The following is a 17,661-nucleotide window of genomic DNA, read 5'->3' as shown; positions in this document are numbered from 1 at the left end:
GGAGAACAGCACATGCACTGTCTGGAAAGGAAATGCTGACCTCAGCTCCCTCCGACCCTCCTGCCCGGGGCAGCCTCTGCCGTTTAACCATCCGGAGGTGTGCGTCGCGTATTCCAGGCTCTCCTTGAAAGGCAGCTGGAAAGGGCTTGCTGCGGACCAAGGGTTCCCCCCTGAAGCTTCATCAGCCAGCCACATCGTAGATAAGCTCTGGTGGCCACTCTCAGTAGGGTTATGTGGATCCTGCCCAAGCCACAGGGGGGTTCCCAGGGACAAAGGCACCAGCACCCATTCCCTGCCCAGCACGGAGTTCCTGAAGACCTGGACACATTGTGAGTTTTGTCCCTCCAGCCTGTCTCAGCATTTATACATCTCTCTGTATAGTTCGTGGTAGCTATATAGAGAACCAGGGAATAAAAGTTCCAGGAAAGAGGTGGTTTCTTCAATGTGAGAGAAACGATTCCAATGTGGATACTATCAAAAGGACAAATGCAGAGAGGGAATGCTAATCTACTGAATCCGTCCATTATTGGAAACAGGGGATATTGAAGCAGACACCAAGGAAACACCGAAGGAGAGAACACAAGATAACCAAACACCCACGGACAGGGCACTCTTTGCCTCGCTGCGCATGTGTGCAGGAACAAGTATCAGTGACAAGATCAGGAGGTGCAGTGCCTACTTCCCTGACGCTGCTGAGAGAGGCTGTTTGAAGAAGCAATGCTTGACTGCAAGGCACACCTGCACTGCTGGGCTGTTCTGTGCAATTTTGTAGAAGCCCATGTTTCCCCCTACCCTGCTCTTCCCACCTGAATTTGGCACCCTCAAAGAGTTCACACAAAGTGAACCAGCTATACCAGATGGAGTATCCCACTTATGTCCTGGCATGGGCAGGCGTGGTGTCTATACACGCTTAATCAGGATTTTCAAAAATCATGTTTGATAAAGTAAACCAAGAAAAGGATGCTGTATGAACACGGGTAGTGAAAGCAAGAAGTTAGAGGTATACAAATACTGAGTAACATGGCACATTAGTTCACCATAATGAGAAGTCAGGAAGGGGAACTTGTAGCAAAATGCAGAGGACTGTGTGTACTCTCTTTTTTCAATCATGGGACTGTAGTTGGAGCATTGCAAAGTGGCACAGAATATAAACCAGAACAGGACGCTGCTGAGAATATGCCATCATTGTGATGCCCGGGCTGAGAGGATCAACTCCCAAAAATTCTGTTCTCAGATTTTGCTAGTTATGAAGGTCTGATGGATTATATGCAGCTAACATTTCAGCTTTGTAGCTAGTATGGAACGATCTGAACAAGTTGGGTGACATTCCTCTGTTTAAGAAATAAACATGCAAATACCCAGCTTTCAGACTTTAAGGACAAATGTGGACTCTATCTGTACTAAAGCAGTTTTCTGAGTGATGCGTGAGTACCTCAAACAACTCTGATATCCTCACAAGTGGGTCGGAATATATCTTAAATGGCAGTTCTGTGCGCACTAACATAGGAGGAAGACGCCTCACACACTTCCGAGGAAACGCGTGGAGGATCAAGCTGCACATCTGTTACTGCCTGTGCCAAGCCTTTGGGAAGGAGCACACTGAGGAACTGAATAAACAAAGAGTGAATAATTCAGAAATTGTTTTTCTCTACAATCCAGTCATTTCTGCATCAAGACTCCCAAAATGATGGCTTGGTTTAGCACAGCCTTCCCCACTCTAGAGCTCCCCAGATATATTGGACTACAGTGACCATCACCCCAACCAGTTGTAGTGCAACACATGCAGGCTGGCAAAGGCAAGCTCGGAATCTCCCAGGAGACAGGGACGTCTGCTCTTCATCTGAAGGTTTGCAACATGAGGGGAAAGTCCCCACGCGCTCTTGCTAAATTGTTCCAGTGCTTGATTCCTCTCCCAGCATTGCTAGGGTATGTTTGTGTTTTTCAACAAGAATACATGAGTCAGACTCCCAAAACAGCCTTTCAAAGTTGGCTTTGGAATCACAGTCCATTTGAGGTTGCCTCGGTAAGAGCTTTTAGCTGAACCACAAGAGCATGAAGTTTGCGTGAAAAGGCAGACGCTCTGAGAACGGCTCGCAGCCTCATGAGAGGGCTGGTGAAACACCAACCGCAGATGTAAACTTCACTGCTAAACTTCCATGGCCACTTTAATGGGATCTGAGCAAAAGGCTCCTGTGATTAAAGGCAAGGAGTCCCAGGCCATTGGCAGTGGATATACATGGGTGCAATGGGTCAAGAGGAGGAGGCATCAGAAAGCCGTATTTCATGGACCATCTACTTTGGCTTGAGGAAGCCGGCGTAGCCTGAATGATGAACCCAGAGAGGGAGGGATGGTCTGGCCCGGCAGCAGGTGAAGCTGCTGGCATCATACGCAGGAAGAGGCCCCACTGCAGACCCCTCAGCCAGCAGGGTAAACTACCCCCCCTCCGTCCTGCTGCTCAATCGACAGGGGAGCTACAGGGTCACTTAGTTTTTACAGCTGGCTCCTCAGTTCCATTTTCTGGAGGGCACTGGTGGGGTGGGAGGTGGAGCTTTGGCTCAGGCTGGGGAACTCACAGGGTGGAGCTCGTAGATTTCATTACGGACTGCCCTACCTTTCCCTTACATAATTTGAACACTGCTCCTTCCAGCATTGCATCTCAAATGGCAGGAGTCCCCGGAGCAAGTCAAAATCTGCTGTCCGCCCCCACATCTCAGGCAGGCAGGCAGGCTGCCTCGGAAGCAGAAGCACAAAGACTTACATTCAGGTGCCCACACATATCTTGGTAACCAGACAGAAGTTGTGGCCCACACAAGCTGCCCCCTGCAAGAGCAGCAGGTGAGTCTTCAAGGTCAACGTGCTCTCCAGGCCAGTGTGAAGGTTGCTCCTGCCTGCCTCCCCAATTCCCACCTGGGAAGGTGATGCGGGGCTGTGTTGCTGGGCACTCGCATTGCAAACCCGCCCTTGTTTTCTGAGGACCTCTGAAGCCAGCACAGTGTCCCGCTTGTCTTGCAAGCTTCGGGAAGGCAGGGCCACTGCCTCCTGCCATGCCAAGAAAGGTCTCGCTGCTTTCTGAATGTTTCCAAGGTTGGCACAACAGCACAATGGTGTCTCCCCATCCTTCTTTAAGCTCCACGGGGGGACAAGCAGCCTCTCCGATGTGGTTTGCTGAGGCTGAGGGAATGTCATGTGCACACATTCCATCAAACCTCCAAAGTGCTTGCGGGAGGCCAGCCATGCTGTTTTTAACGATTCAGGTTTGGAGGATGAAACTGCTTGTGAGACTGGGCAGCCACAAGCTGCGCCTTGAGGTCTGGTGACTCAGCTGGGGGAGGCAATAGAAGAGATGGGTCCAAAGGCAGGCTGGGACGTGGATCATACCGACCATGGGAGCAGTGGGGAGTTACAGCCCACGGGGGGGCACTGAAATGGGAGATCTCTCCCATGGAGGCCAGCCCTCCCTTCCAGAGGTGGACCTGCTGGCTCGATGCCAACACCGGGGAGACACCCAACTAGGGGTGCAACTGGTGGAGCAGGGACTTGCCTGTTTCCACAACATGCCTCCTCCAGGGTTGGGGCGCAGATGGGTTCATAAGGAAAACCCATTTGGGAAATGAGAAGTAGAAACAATAAGGATTAGTAAACAAAGAAACAGTTTGAGACTGTTGGTTGGAGGGAGGAGCATGGCTCGTCCTTGTCCTCTCCTTCCCACGGGATCTTCTGCAGCCTCCAGAAAATGCTGCACAAAAAGGCAGGAGACCCTGCTGAATGGGTGGAGCTCAGAGCTGCAGGGAGGGGGAACCCCACAAGTGTGAGCAGAGCCCTTCCCTTTGCAGAAGGCAGTGCCTGGATCCAGCCCCGGATGTGTGCTGAAAACTTGCAGAATTGGGTTGTTGTTTTTAACTCACCCCTGGATAGGAAAGGTACTGTCATGGAAGGCTTAGAGGACACACCAGTCAGGAAGCTAGACAAGAACTTTATTGTGTCTCTCAAACAAGAACAGAGCAGCAACAGGAAACTCCAGGCTCCACCCAACTACAACTAAATCCAGTGCCAGCCAGTGACTAAACCATATAACTGGTTCTTCCATCTCCCTGGTGGCAAGCGACTGGCAGGGCCCGCTCAAGCCATTTTGCTCCCTGAGGCAAAGGACAAGGTGGGGCCCCTCCCATTTCATGTCCAAAGGATGACTGGACTGGCGGCTGAAGCTCTCTTCAGCACTGGCTACGGGACACCTTCCTCCTCCTCCACGATGGAAGGCGACAGGCTGGCTTAAGGCGTGCAGGTCGGGCCACGTGGAACACACAGTTCTCTCCGCCAACACCTTGCTGCCATGCCCCAGGATTTGCTGCCTCATTTTGCCAGTGGCAGAGCGGGCTCTCAGCACTGGAGAGGAGGGCTGTGGAGGGCAGGGGCAGAGCAAATGGCCGCAGAGCACCTGAAGTGGCAGAGAGGGCAGCAAGGCCTTGGGGACAGCAGGGGGGCTTGGGCAGGCAGCCGGGAGAGCTGTGGTGGCTCCTGAGTGTGCACCAGGGAGCAACCAGGCCTGGACAGGAAGCAGCTGAGAGTGATGGGGTGAAGGGGAGCTGGAGGTGTGGGTTGGGAAGTGTGCTTGTGCGCGTGTGTGTGTGTGTGAATGGTCTATGTGTATGCATGCAAAGATGCCTGATGAGATGGGTGGAGAAGGGTTTGCAGGAGTTGTTTAAAGAGAAATGGTTTTGATAATAATGTGGGGAAAATTAACTTGTGGATGCAGTCTAGAACTCAGAAGAGCTGAGCAGGTCTGTCATGGATTGGACATGTTGTGGGGTTTTCATTCATAGGGCTGCCATAGGATGGAGATGACTGGATGGCACACAGTCTGGAAACGGTTTGCCTGCCTGTTTCTGTGCATTGTGAGCTCCAGTCTTTGGTTTTGTACCTTGGGCTCAAAGTCAGCCCCTGCACTGTCCTCTGTTTCTGGGGCACGGAGCTTTTCCTTCATGACCAGCCAGCTCACATAGCAGCCATTTTGTGGCTGGCCACGCCTCTCATGAGGCATTTAGGGGTAGTATGTGTGACAGTTCGCCCAATTTTCAGACATTGTGGACCTCTCCTATATAATGACCCTCTTGGAACAGGTAGCTTTAGGTGGAGAAGTGTTTGAAATGAGCCTGCCTGAAAGTGCAGCCAAGCAACCCTCATTCCCAGAAGACGAGTCCCAATTACACTAGTCAGTGTGGTGTAGTGGTTAAGAGCACGGGACTGGGACTCAGGCGATCCGGGTTCGAGTCCCCGCTCAGCCATGGAGCCAACTGGGTGACTTTGGGCCAGTCACAGACTCTCAGCCCAACCTACCTCACAGGGTTGTTGTTGTGGGAATAAGATGGAGGAGGAGAATGATGTAAGCTGCCCTGAGCCCTTTGTAGGAAAAAGGCAGGATATAAATAGGAACAAATAAATGAATAAATTGTCTGAAGACTTGTCTGTTTCCCTGCTGATCTTGCATATTTGCAAACAAGCAGAAATTACAGAAATACCCTAAGCATCTAATCTGTGCCCCACATGATGCCAAAAGTTGTTCTCCGCCACTTCCAATAAAAGTTGGGGATTGGAGTGTGAATTTCCACAGCTTTGACACTGAGGGCATGTCCAAATGAGGGGCTGCTGGCGCTAAAAACCAAAATGCAGCTATTGTGTTTTCCTTTCCTTCATGGATTTTTTTCTCATAAAAAAACCAGGAAGCAGAGATGGAAAAACAGGAGGACTATAAACTGAAGATGCCTTTGTCTGACCACCCCTATAAAATTCCGTGAATTATACAGTGTGACTGAAGAATAAGTGTCATCTGGAAGCTGCCTGAATCAGTGCCTGTCCTCCAGTGCTGAAAGAGATTGGAGCCAGCCTGGCTGAGAAGAACTGCTTTTCCTCAGTTGGGCATGTGTTAGATTCGACTGGCATATTTGACTGATCGGGTATCCCTGGACAAAAAGAGCAAGGCCTCTGTCTTCTCTTCCCAATGATGTCTCCTTCCCCAAATGGCCTTTTGGGGGAACAGAGGCAGGGAAGGGCTTCTGGCGCAGTGCTCATCAATGCCACAGGCATCTTTACCCAATAATTGCTCTTCCCACTAGCACAACTGACTTCTCTATCTCACACCAAAGGATGCAAACATCTGTACTGAGCCCGCAGCTCTGGATAGAGGTAGGGCTTCCCTGTGCCAGCATCCCTGAAGGTGCATGGAGGGGATGTGGGTGAGTGAAGGAGGCCAGGGCAAGCCTTAGCACTCAGGGAAACAGACACAAGACTGAGAAATGGCAGAAGCATAGCCAGAGGAGTCCTGCTGGGTCAGCCCAAGGATCCATCTAGCCCGGCAGGCTGTTCCCAGCAGTGGCCAGCCAGATGCCTGCGGGAAGCTCAAAGGCTGGACATGCGGGCAGAACACTCCCTGTTAGTTGTCCCAGAGAGGCACAGGGCTTCTGAGCAAGGCAGTTCCCTTGAGCGAATTGAAGCCAGTTGCTATTGAGAGGACAAACTTGCCCAGCTTGTCTAATCCTCTCTAAATGCCCTGGAATCCTGTGGCCATCACTGCAGCTTGTGGCAATGAAGGCCATAACAATTCCATCTTGTGTGAAGAGCAAGAAACAAAGAAGGAACCAATGCTACCAAAGGGAAGGGACGGGAACAGGTGAGAGTGAGCAGAGCAAGGCGAGGGGGAGCCCAGCCACCAGCCTCTTTGTGTGGTGCAGCTGGGCGGGGTTTCAAGTGCACAAAGAAGGTTTTATTGAAACATCTTTGCTTCCTTCCTGTGGAGAAGCCATTCTGCCCACAAGTGGTCCCCTGCCACCATCCCCTTCCCAGGATCAGGAGGGTCTGTTTCCTTGGAGCAAACATCCGAACTGGATGTCCGGTATAAACGCAGCGCCAAATGTGTGGTTGTTTCTGTCACATTTGCACAGCCCATTCAAGTGACTGGGTTGAAGTAGGAGATTAGCAGTATTAATTCATATGTCGTGATTTCCAGATGTGGAGAGATTCCTGCAACTGGAAATGCCTGAAATCGTGGTATTGACTGACAGGATAACTGACACTATTGATAACCTGGCCGGCCGCCTGGCAGGCTCCAACCAGCTACAGTCTGGAGCAGGGGAGGCAACTGAGTGCCCCCCCAGATGCTCTTAAAGTGCAGATCCCATCAGCTGCAGTCTGCATTGCCCTAGCCAGGGATGGATGAGGGTCTCTGGCAGCTTATAAATCTGGCAAGATTGCCCACACCCAGTCTGGAGACTGGCAGCTAAGCTTGCCTTGGGGAAGTCAGTACAGCTGCATACAGTTTAAATTATAGTAGAAATGGCACTTCAAATGGGGGCAGGCCAGAGTGGCTCGGACTAAATTGGATAGACCCTACTTTTCATGACAAAGGGGCTACCAGAATGGGAGATTTATCAAGGGTGATGGAGAAGTCCTTCTGCAAACTGTTTTCTCTCTGTGTGCGTACTCTTGAAAGTCTCCTTTCTGGCCTTTTCTCCAGAGAGAGCGAGCGCCATAGTGGTTAGTCACCACATTCTTCTCCCAGATGGCCATATTGAGGCATTCTCTGGACTTATCCACACGTCACGGCACCTGACCTTGGCAATGAGCTATGATGGGATGGGCATTGTTAAAACAACCCATATGCTGCACCCAATAGATGACGGGGCTCGCTGTGGGTTGTTCACAGCCTCCCTTCGCCTTGGTCCTCCCACAAGTATTCCAGGGGATTTCATAATAGGACCCATTTGCTTGCCCTGCCCCTGCTGCAATCAAGAGCTCTTTTGTGCTTGCTGAAGTTTTTTTTTTTTTGCCCCCCCCTTTTTTCTTTTTGGGGGAACACAAAAAGCAATCTTCAGTTTGACAGCTAGTGACAGCTCCTTCAAAGCATTCAAGTGGCACATTGGAGAGGCTGTCACTGGTTCATCACCCTCTCTTCTTTTAAGTACACCCTAAATATGCACATGTTTTCTTTCGTTCTTTTTTAAAGCCAGGCTTGCACAAGTATGCACTTGTGCACTTTCAGGTGTCCAAAATGGCCTCACCTGGGGACCTCTGCATTCATGTTTTCCACCTTTCTGCCCACCTAACACATTGGGAAAGAGTAGATCCTCAGAGGACCCTGGTCCAAAAAAGAGGAAAAAAAACAGCTTGAGTATTGCACTGCAAAGGAGTCATCTAATGGCCATGCCCTTTCTGCAAGCAATGATCTCTTGTGGCTTTGGCTTCTCTTGACAGATTGCCTTTTGACAGCTGTTAAGATAAAGTCAAAGGTGGGTTCTCTTGATGACTGATGAGGATTCTCTGCTGCACTTCAACAGCACCTTCCCAGACAGTCCCCAGGCAAGATGTGCCATTTTCAGCCTGTACAAGTCCAGTTTTTTGAAGAAAAAATGGGGTGATGAAGCAGTATAGCCATTCCAATGCACTGCACCCCTTGGGCACTTTGAAGGGCTGCCACAGGCTGTCAGATCATAGATCACTTTTTGTGATCTTTGGATAAAACATGTTAAAAGTGGCCAAAACCTAAACCAAATAAGTACCCCAACATAAGTAAATGGTGTGTGGTTATATTCTCCCCTTGAAAATACACCAAAGCAGCTTCTCCCCTTTACTCCATCACCAAATAAGGTAGCAGAACAGAATAAAACAAAATGTGTGTGGGCGTGTGGGACTTCGAATACACATCCAGTCCCCCCTGAGGCATTTGTTCTCAGGACAAAGAGTGTGTTCAGACTGCACTGACAGTGCACTTCTGAGCACCTGCCTGCCCTCAGCCTTGGACAGTTGTGTGCCTAGAGTCAGCACGACATCAGCCTGCTCTGAAACAGGGTTCTTTTTCCGCTTTTTTAGGAATGGCACATGGAGAGAGAAACTGGAGTCAGGAAAATGGTGCCAGCCCTGGAAGCTGCTGCTTGAAGAGGTCCCCTCCTGCTGCTCGAAGGCTGGGCCGGCCTTGTTTGGGACTTCAGCAGAAAGCAAAGCAGAGCTTATGCTGGAGTGCAGCTGCCTCCTTCTCTCAGGAGAAACAGCTGACATGGATTCGGGGAACCTGAGGAGAGCACAAGGCTAAATCGAATGCCAGAACCATCCTGGTCCTGAAGAGAGAGAGGAAGGGCCAGGCAGCAGGATGCACTGCAAAAGCCCAACGGAGGAAAAACATGGAATTGTTTGTGCTTGTTTTACTAATGAGTCATTCATTGTCAGTGGAGCAGAAGAAATTAGTTTTGAGGAGGGATTTATACAGACTTCAAAACACATGGCCACCCGCTACTGGCTAAGTGCTTGGGGCGAGCCACCGCCCTGTGCCATGGCGGGAGCCTGCAGGCAGCAGGGAGGCGCAGTTTGCAAGAAGAGCTGTTGCGAGACCGCACTTGTCCTGAAGAGAAGAGCTTCCCTCGGTTCTCTGCATCAGCAGCAGGCACAGACCAGTGCACGACACCTACCCAGTGCAGAGAATATTGCTCCAGAGGCGAGGGCTATGTGGATGCAGCCAAATTCATAGTGGAAGGAAGCTCCAGAAGGTTTCTGGCCCTAGGAATGTGACTGACTTGCTCTGGCTCAGGTTTTGGTCTTTATTCCACTGGGAATCTAGCCTCATAGGTTCATCGGTAGGTCCACCATTTATTTATAAGGAACCATTACAACAACCTTTCCGAACATGTCCCATCAGCCCCAACCAGCATAGCTAAAGATCTGGTTTAACCAGAGTTGTAAGCCAACACATCTGGAATGCATAAGGTTGTTGTATACTTCCCACCGTGTTGGACTGCATCTCTATTCCATTGCTAGGTTGTGTGAGGTTTTAAGAAAGAAGTTCAAGTCGCAGCAAGGCCTCTCCCGCCTGGTTGCCCTGCCCTGCTATTACTGAAGCCTGGAACATTTCCTTCCATTTTAAAAATACTTACTTGCTGGTTTAATCCCCCTGCCGTGTAAAAGTAATGCTGGGATCCTAAAAGGAGCAGGAGGTCCCACAATTGCAGCAGGACTGGCCTCCCCCATCTAGAAGTTAAGCTAGATGTGTTACCACTCAGAGGGGCTCCTCATCCCCCACCCTGTGAAGGCATCCTACTCAGAGGGGTGGGCTGCAAGTCCAGCACACAGGTTGGAGACATCTACCCTAAGAGGACTCCAAAGTCCATCATTGCATCTGTTGCAGATGCTGGGGGTATCAAGACAGAAAAGGCAGCTCAGTTTTCTTCCTTAAAATGCTAAGTACAGCAGCCCTGTTTGCTAGGCTTGTGGCATGGAAACCTTTTTATTATATTGTATTTTTGATTATCTTTTGTATTAAAATTTTACATGGCTCCACACCACCTTGATTTTTTTAAAAAAATGGCAGGCTAAAAATCTGGTTAACTACACTGAGCCTCGAAACCTTGCCGGAATCAAGGTCTTCTCCGTCTGGCAGGATTTCCCAAGGAGCAAACCTTATGGATGGCGAGCCAAAAGGAGGTTACACCTAATATGTGTTCTCTTGGACTTTGGTCTGGCCAAGGCTATCAGCTGTAAAAGCCATTATGGCTTTTTGTATGTTGTCTGCTGTTTTTAAAACTCACATTCCCCCCAGGGGGCTCCTTCGCAACCCTAAAGAGCGCAGGGCACAATGGGGGCCTTTGAGAAGCAAAGGACTTTGTTACTTGAATGTGCTTGGGTTTCCACTCCACGGTGCCAAGGAGAGCTTAATTTAATACAGAAAACCCAGATGGGCCACATAAAACATTGCTGTGGTCTGGGCTATATATAGCTTCATCTCCAGCCATAACCCACACACATTTCCCTCCTGTTACTCTCTAACCACTTTGCCCTCTTTTGTCACAGCGCGCCTCGGCATCCAAAGTGCGCTTTGCACATCGTCTAGGCACATGTGTCACACACATAATTTGTTGGACATGCTTGTGCACCTGAGCCATTAATCCTTTTAATTTAAAATATTTATAGTCTGCTTTTAAGGGTTTTTTAAAGATCATTTCCAAACATCCTCACATTTTTAAATAATTAATTACTGATTTGTAAGCACTAGCAATGAAAACAGCCAACAACCCTGAAACATCATTCCAACGGAACACAAACAGCCCAATAAATGTTCAGATAGTTAGAGCTAAAACCATTTAGGTTTGGAGGCCTATAAAGCTCATTTTAAGGAAAAGCCTGAGAAAAAAATGCATCTTTAGGACACTCCTGAAAGCCAGTAAGGACAGAGCCTGATGTACTTCCAAGGGAAGTGTGCGTACGGCTAGCCCCTGTCCCTGAGAGAGCCTCAGGTAATTGACGTTGGGTATCATGAATGGCACCAAATTCTGAATTATCTGATTTACAGTTGCAGTTTTTTACTGCCGTAAAGAGGGAGAGACGCTGCAGGTTCTTCTGCCTCAGGTGCCAAAATCACTTGGCAGGCAGACCTACATCCCTGGTTGCGGCGGTGGTGGTGGTGGGGAGCTTGAGGGGACACCTTTTGGTGTCCTCACTGCCTCCAGCAGCAAAATCACTCAGGCTACTGTTGAGCATGTCCCACAGTTTTGAGGCTACTTTTACCTCCCGAGGCAAACAGTCTGAGGCATGCTAGCCAGCTCTGTCTTCCAGGCACTCCCATTCAGCAAGTGCAGCCTTGGTTTTCTTGGTAATCCGTCTTGTTAAATACCTCTCCATAATTTGCCTAGAGAAATGTGCTGCTATCTTTCAGCCAATGAATTGGCTGCCCCTTCAGTGGATGAGTCATAAGAGAAAACTGAGCTGTCCATGAAATTAGATAATAAGATAATTTAAAAATACAATAAAACAGCAAACCAACCAACCAACCAACACAATAGAAGACCAACCTATCAATAAAGGAGCAGAGTAAAATCAGCAGTAAAAGACCCAGCTGTTTCAGAAAAACATCCCTTGGATGTTTCATCGCCTGGGGAAACCAAAAGGCCCTTGCTTGGCAGGGAAAGGATGCTGAAGCGGGCTTTAGGAGGCCCTTCCTACACTAGCCATTTCTGTGACCAGGGCACCACAGTGGGGAAGGCCCACACCCAGCTGCCCCCTGCCTGCCTCAGGTGCCCAGTGTCCTGAGAGAGGGGCCTCCAGACACAGGCGTAGCCTGTTGGTGTGGATGAACCTCTTCCTTCGGGTGGCCAGCAGGTGCCCAGGGCAGGTGCCAGCATCCACCCTCAGCAGGCAGCTAATGGGGTCTCAGCACCCTGCTGGGGCCCTCCACTGATGTTTGCCCTGGGCTTCCCTTGAAATGCCTTTTCTTCCTGACCTGGCATTCCAAGCAGTGCCAAGTGGCTGGTCCTGCTGCCACCCCAGCTCATTAATGGGGGAGGACCGCACAGGGAGGATACGCCCCCTAGAGCCCCCCATCAGACCTAGAGCTGACCCTGCACTTAGAGCTGCAGAGGCGCACACCAGTGCTTTCGCTGGGGCTCAGAATTGGACCAGTTGTCATTCGTTTCCTAGTAGCTGCATTCTAAGCTGGTTTTGTGCATGCTCTGATTCTTCAACAGTCTCTTGAGGAGTAGCTGCCTCTGCCCTGCCCTGCCCTGCTTTTATCACAAGTGCCAGGCACAGCATCAACGGCCCTTTTGTACTACCCCCATCCTAGCACGCCAGCCCATGATGCCCCAGGAGCACTGTTCTGTGACTCCGTAGGCAGAAAGAGCAGCTGCCATGCATAAACGCATTGGAAAACATGGAGTGGTCTATCTGAAATGTTCTCACCAGGATCTTCTGTCAAAAAAAGGATCTCGGGGTGGTTTTACAAACTAATAATACATGTATTCAGTGAATATTCAGTAAAATCAGCCCTTTGTGGGGCTCAGGGAAATGAGCCTGAGAATGAAAATTTACCAAGAACATCCCTGAAAACAATATTCTAAGAAATTTCAGTCTGGCTCTACCTCACAGACAGGAAGGAGACATGGCTTGAAGGTATGCATGCTGATTGCGGCAACAGCCATAGCCTTGGGCCTCAAGAAAGGAGGGACCAAGCATGGAGCGTAGAAGGGAAAGTGAGGCAAAGTCGGCAAGAGAGGAACTCGCGCTAGTTCTTGCTACCTGGCTCGGCCACAGCCCATCCTTATGACTACCTGGCCACTTCCACAGCCAGCACGGGTAGGCGCAGCCGGGCACCTGTGTGTGTGGGGGGGGGGCTCCACCCTGCCTGGGGCCTGGTGGCAAAGCCCCTCAGCTTGCTGCCCCTCTTTGCCACTGCAACTGGCATGTTCCTGCCCTGGTGTGTGCAGGAGGAGCAAGAGCAGCTCATGCGATGGCAGGGAGAAGGCAACTGACCAAAGGAGGGGGCGCTTGGGAGTATCTTGCCCAAGAGCCCCAAAACCTGGCGCTGGTGCTGTCCACATCTATTCTCTCCCTTTTGGGGGCACTCTGCTAGAGCAATAACGGAGCAAGCATACCTGAATCCCACATAAGCCTCCATTTCCCCCCAGGTGTTCTCTTCGGGGAGTGAAAACAAGCTTGTGATCCCTGTGTAAGGAACAGGGAGAACGTCATGGGTGAGACACGCCTTCCTGCTGTCCTTTGTCTTCCAGAGCTACACACAACAGTTTCCGCCTTTCTCACCATCTCTCCTCCCAGTCCCGGCTGCAGCTTTCATGTGTGTAAAGAAAGACCTTTTCAAAGGCAAGACTGAATAATGTAAAGCGGGGGATCAGCTGGAAGAACGCATTTCCTGGAACTAAAATATCCCACTTTTGCTTTGGGGAAAAAACTCTGTCTCTGCAAAGCAAGTGCAAAAAAAGCGTAGGGGTGTGTGTGTGTGTGGGGGGGGAGAACAAAGTGGGTGCCAACACTTCTTGGCTTTTTTTTTGGAACATTCCTGAGGCATTTGACACCTGCCTTTTACTTGGTTCTCCAAACACTTTCAACTTCCCATCATGAGCAACAGAGCAGCAAACACTTGCGAGTCAGCCGTGCCCAGACTGTTCCGTGCTGTCCCTGTCACTGAGGGAAAAGTCTCCAGGTCTGGCCAGTGGGGCTGTGCTCCCTGCCTCTGCTCCCTTTCATGCAGTCTTCTCCAACCTGACACCCCCACCCTCCAGAGATGCTGCACTACAAGTCACATCAGCCTCAGCCAGCGCGGCCATTTACAGCAGGTCTGGGAAGGCAGCTCTAAGGTGAAGAATTGGTATTCACCTGGGCTGGTCACGGATGCAGCACCAAGAGGCCATTTGGCTGTTCTTTCCCCAAAGGTCAGTTGTAACGCGCCGGCACACTGGCACTGGTGTGATTTCTTTCCCTGCTTATTGCATTCGGGAAAATCTGTTAACAGAAGAGAAGGTGGAAGAGCTGCATAGTGTCATCCTGATGGTTAGTGCTAGGATTCCGCCATCTGGAATCATCTCAAATAATGTCACTGAATTCCAGAATGTTCTCTGTTGTCGGCCCATCATTTTTCAGACCCGATGCCACTCAGTGAAGTAAGACTTATAGGAAGAGCACCAAGAGGCGTTCACGAAGAGGCACCTTCGTGAGAGCAACCCAGTGAATGTGGCCTGAAAAAACACGAGGCAATGCTGTTGCTGGGAATTTGATTTGGCCCTGACAGCAGCCTGGATGGGAGATAACCTGGGCAACTAGGGACAAGTTATTTAGGGAAAAGGGGAACAGAACTCAGATTAACACAATGATAAGAACAATCATGTGCAGACCTGCTGGTGAAACTGAATTTATTGCTTACTGGGAAATCCACTCCGTGCAAAACATTCAGGCCAGAACATTCCTCATATGCAAAAGGCAACCACAGTGCTTGGAGCCAATCCTTCTCGCCTTCCATTCTCACCTTGTATGAATTGAAGGTACATCACTGTGGTCCCCTCAGAACAGGCACAAGAGGACTCTTGCCCCATCAGCAGTTCTTGGGCACTTGTGCATCACTGATAGGACATGCACTTGACATCCTCAGGGCTCGCGGCCTCTCTCAGTTAAGTGCACATGGCTGCTGCTGCTGCTGCTTCCAGGTGGCACTTGGTACAATGGGCACCATTTTATGACCCAATGGCATTTTTACTAGAGCCCTGTTCCTTGCGGGGCAAGGGTGGCCAGGAATTCCTATTACTGTTAACAAAGCGGGGTTGCTCTTTGTACGGTCTGTCGGAAACCTTTCTTCTCCCCGGGACAGGTATGAGGGGGACGTCAATAAGCAGCAGATGACACACACTGTACGAGTCCAGCATGAGCCAGTGTTGTGGTGCTGAAGTGTTGGACTGGGGACTCAGGTGATCTTGGTTCCAGTCACCACTTGGCCATGCAGCTCGCTGGGTGACTTTGCACCAGTCACTCACTCTCAGCCTGACCTACTTCACAGGGTTCTTGTTATAAGGATTAAATGGCATTTCCTCACAAGAGCAAAAGAAGCAGGACACCAGTAATTGTAGCTTAGAAACCAATAGGGCAGGGGCTCTCTAGATGCTGTTGGACTCCCATCAGTCCCAGTCAGCTTGGCCAAGGATGAGTAAAAATGGTTAGTGGTAGGTCATCAAGCCAGTGTGGTGTAGTGGTTAAGAGCACGGGACTGGGACTCAGGCGATCTGGGTTCTAGTCCCCGCTCAGCCATGGAGCCAACTGGGTGACTTTGGGCCAGTCACAGACACTCAGCCCAACCTATCTCACAGGGTTGTTGTTGTGGGGATAAGATGGAGGAGGAGAATGGTGTAAGCTGCCTTGAGCCCTTTGTAGGAAAAGGCAGGATATAAATTGAAAAATAAATAAATAAGCATGCAGAGTCCTCCCTTGGTGGTAACTATCATAAGGCAATTTATTTAGGGTGAATCCTACAACTCTCAGCATTCTTTAGCCAGTGTGAAAGTGCTGGACAACTTGTGGCCCTCAGATATTTTGGCCTACAGCTCCCATCAGCCCTGGCCAACAAGCTTTCCAACCCTGATCTGTGAACAGAACTGGGAATTGTAGGGCATTTTTATTCTTTACATGCATAGGTCTGCACCCTTAGACTGCAGTTCTTTGGGTAGTTACCTGGAAATAAACCCCACTGAGGCAGTGTAAAGCTACAGTATCAAAGAGATTTTTTTTTTTTTTTGGCAAGAAGTGTGCATTGGCAATATACCCTCCCTGTTCATCTATTAACGGAACCCACTTAGATCAGGAAATATGAAAAAACCTGCAGCCCTCCATTTGTGTTGTCTGTAATTCTCATAATTCCATGGGCTGCTTTGGCTAGGGATTGTAGGCCAAAACATCTGAGAGTCACAAGTTTCCCACCACTTTCACAGACACTTGTGGCTTGCACTCTTGTAGAGAATCATAACACAAATAAAGTGCTTCTGCTGCAGATGACCATCTTTGCAAGCTCTTTTCCTAATGCTCAGTGGACTTTGGGCATGTGTCTGCTTTCCTCCAGGGTCTGCTGATGGCTTCATTTGCTGCCAAAAGCTTCCAGAAAGACTCTCAAAGGTGGCGTTCTGCTAGGCCCTGGCCGCTACCTTGGGACTTCTCCTGGGTGGAATGTGAGGGCCACAAAGTCAGAGCAGGAGCTTGGGCAGGTACCCCAAGCCCGACTGGCTTCTGACTGAGCTAGCCTTTCCCATAATCCTTAAAAACAACAACAACACTATATCAGGCAGTACGAGCCATTACAGAATCCTGTGACACTGACTTCCACAAATTAATTGTGTGAAAACTTAGTTCCTTTTATTTGCTCTGAACCTGAATGTTTCTCAGTTTTAGAGGATAACTAGACATTCTTCTAGTGTAAAATCCAGAAATATCCAGATTTTGTTTGTGAATTCTTAAATCCAGACTTGTCCAGATTTGGGAAGGAGGGAGCTATTTAAAAGGTCTAGAAAGATAATTGGTTACAACTTTGTTGAGGCCCCATCGGTGCAGGCGTTCAAGGATAGGCTAGACGTGCACATGGTGGGCATGTCGTGAGCGGAGCCAACTGGTGCCGGAGGTCAGACTAGATGGCCTGGGAGACCCCTTCTGACTCGCTCTGTTTCTATGTTTCTCTGCATGTATTGGATGCACATGCTTGATTTGGGTTCAGAGTTTTTGAAAGTCTAGATGTCTGATTCATCAAAATTAATGCATGAAACAATATACAATAGGAAAGGCAGGGGCAAATGGAACAAATTATTCCAATGATTAAAACAAACAATAGAAGAGCTGGCAAAAAAAGGAGTGGGTATGAAAGGCAGGAATTGCATGGCAGGAAGTCAGAGACAAGGCCCATTCATTCCCATCTCATAACCAGGTTCTAGATGCGACCACAATTAATGGTGTGTTATAACAGTCTCTCCAGTACACAACGTAGCAGCACGTCTGGCGCTGGGAGCAGAAGCACCGCACGGAAGGAGGACATGTGGACCCCATGCAATGAAAGCAGTGAATAAAGCAGAAATGCCCACAGCCTCGTGGAAAGCTTTGCTCAGCCTCATCCTGCGTGATGTGAGTGCAGCGTATGAATTAAATTGCAACAGAAGGAGCAGGCACGCATCAGGGGATGGCAAAGCAGCGGCCACAGATTTGGATGGCCAGAACTGGTATAATTACGCGCATGCATGGAGCCTGTGCTGAGGACGCCATCAGACTGAAGCAGAAGGCTGCAGAATAGGCTGTTGTTGCCATTGTTGTAAAATGCCCACAGGTTCAATAAAGTTTTTTGAACAGCTGGATGGAGTGTCCAGGTATCCTGC

This window comes from Varanus komodoensis, unplaced genomic scaffold (genome assembly GCF_004798865.1).
Source record: "Varanus komodoensis strain SLA01 unplaced genomic scaffold, ASM479886v1 scaffold42, whole genome shotgun sequence".
Taxonomy (NCBI): Eukaryota; Metazoa; Chordata; class Lepidosauria; order Squamata; family Varanidae; genus Varanus; species Varanus komodoensis.
The sequence above is the reverse complement of the archived record's forward strand: the minus strand, read 5'-3'. Positions refer to the sequence as shown.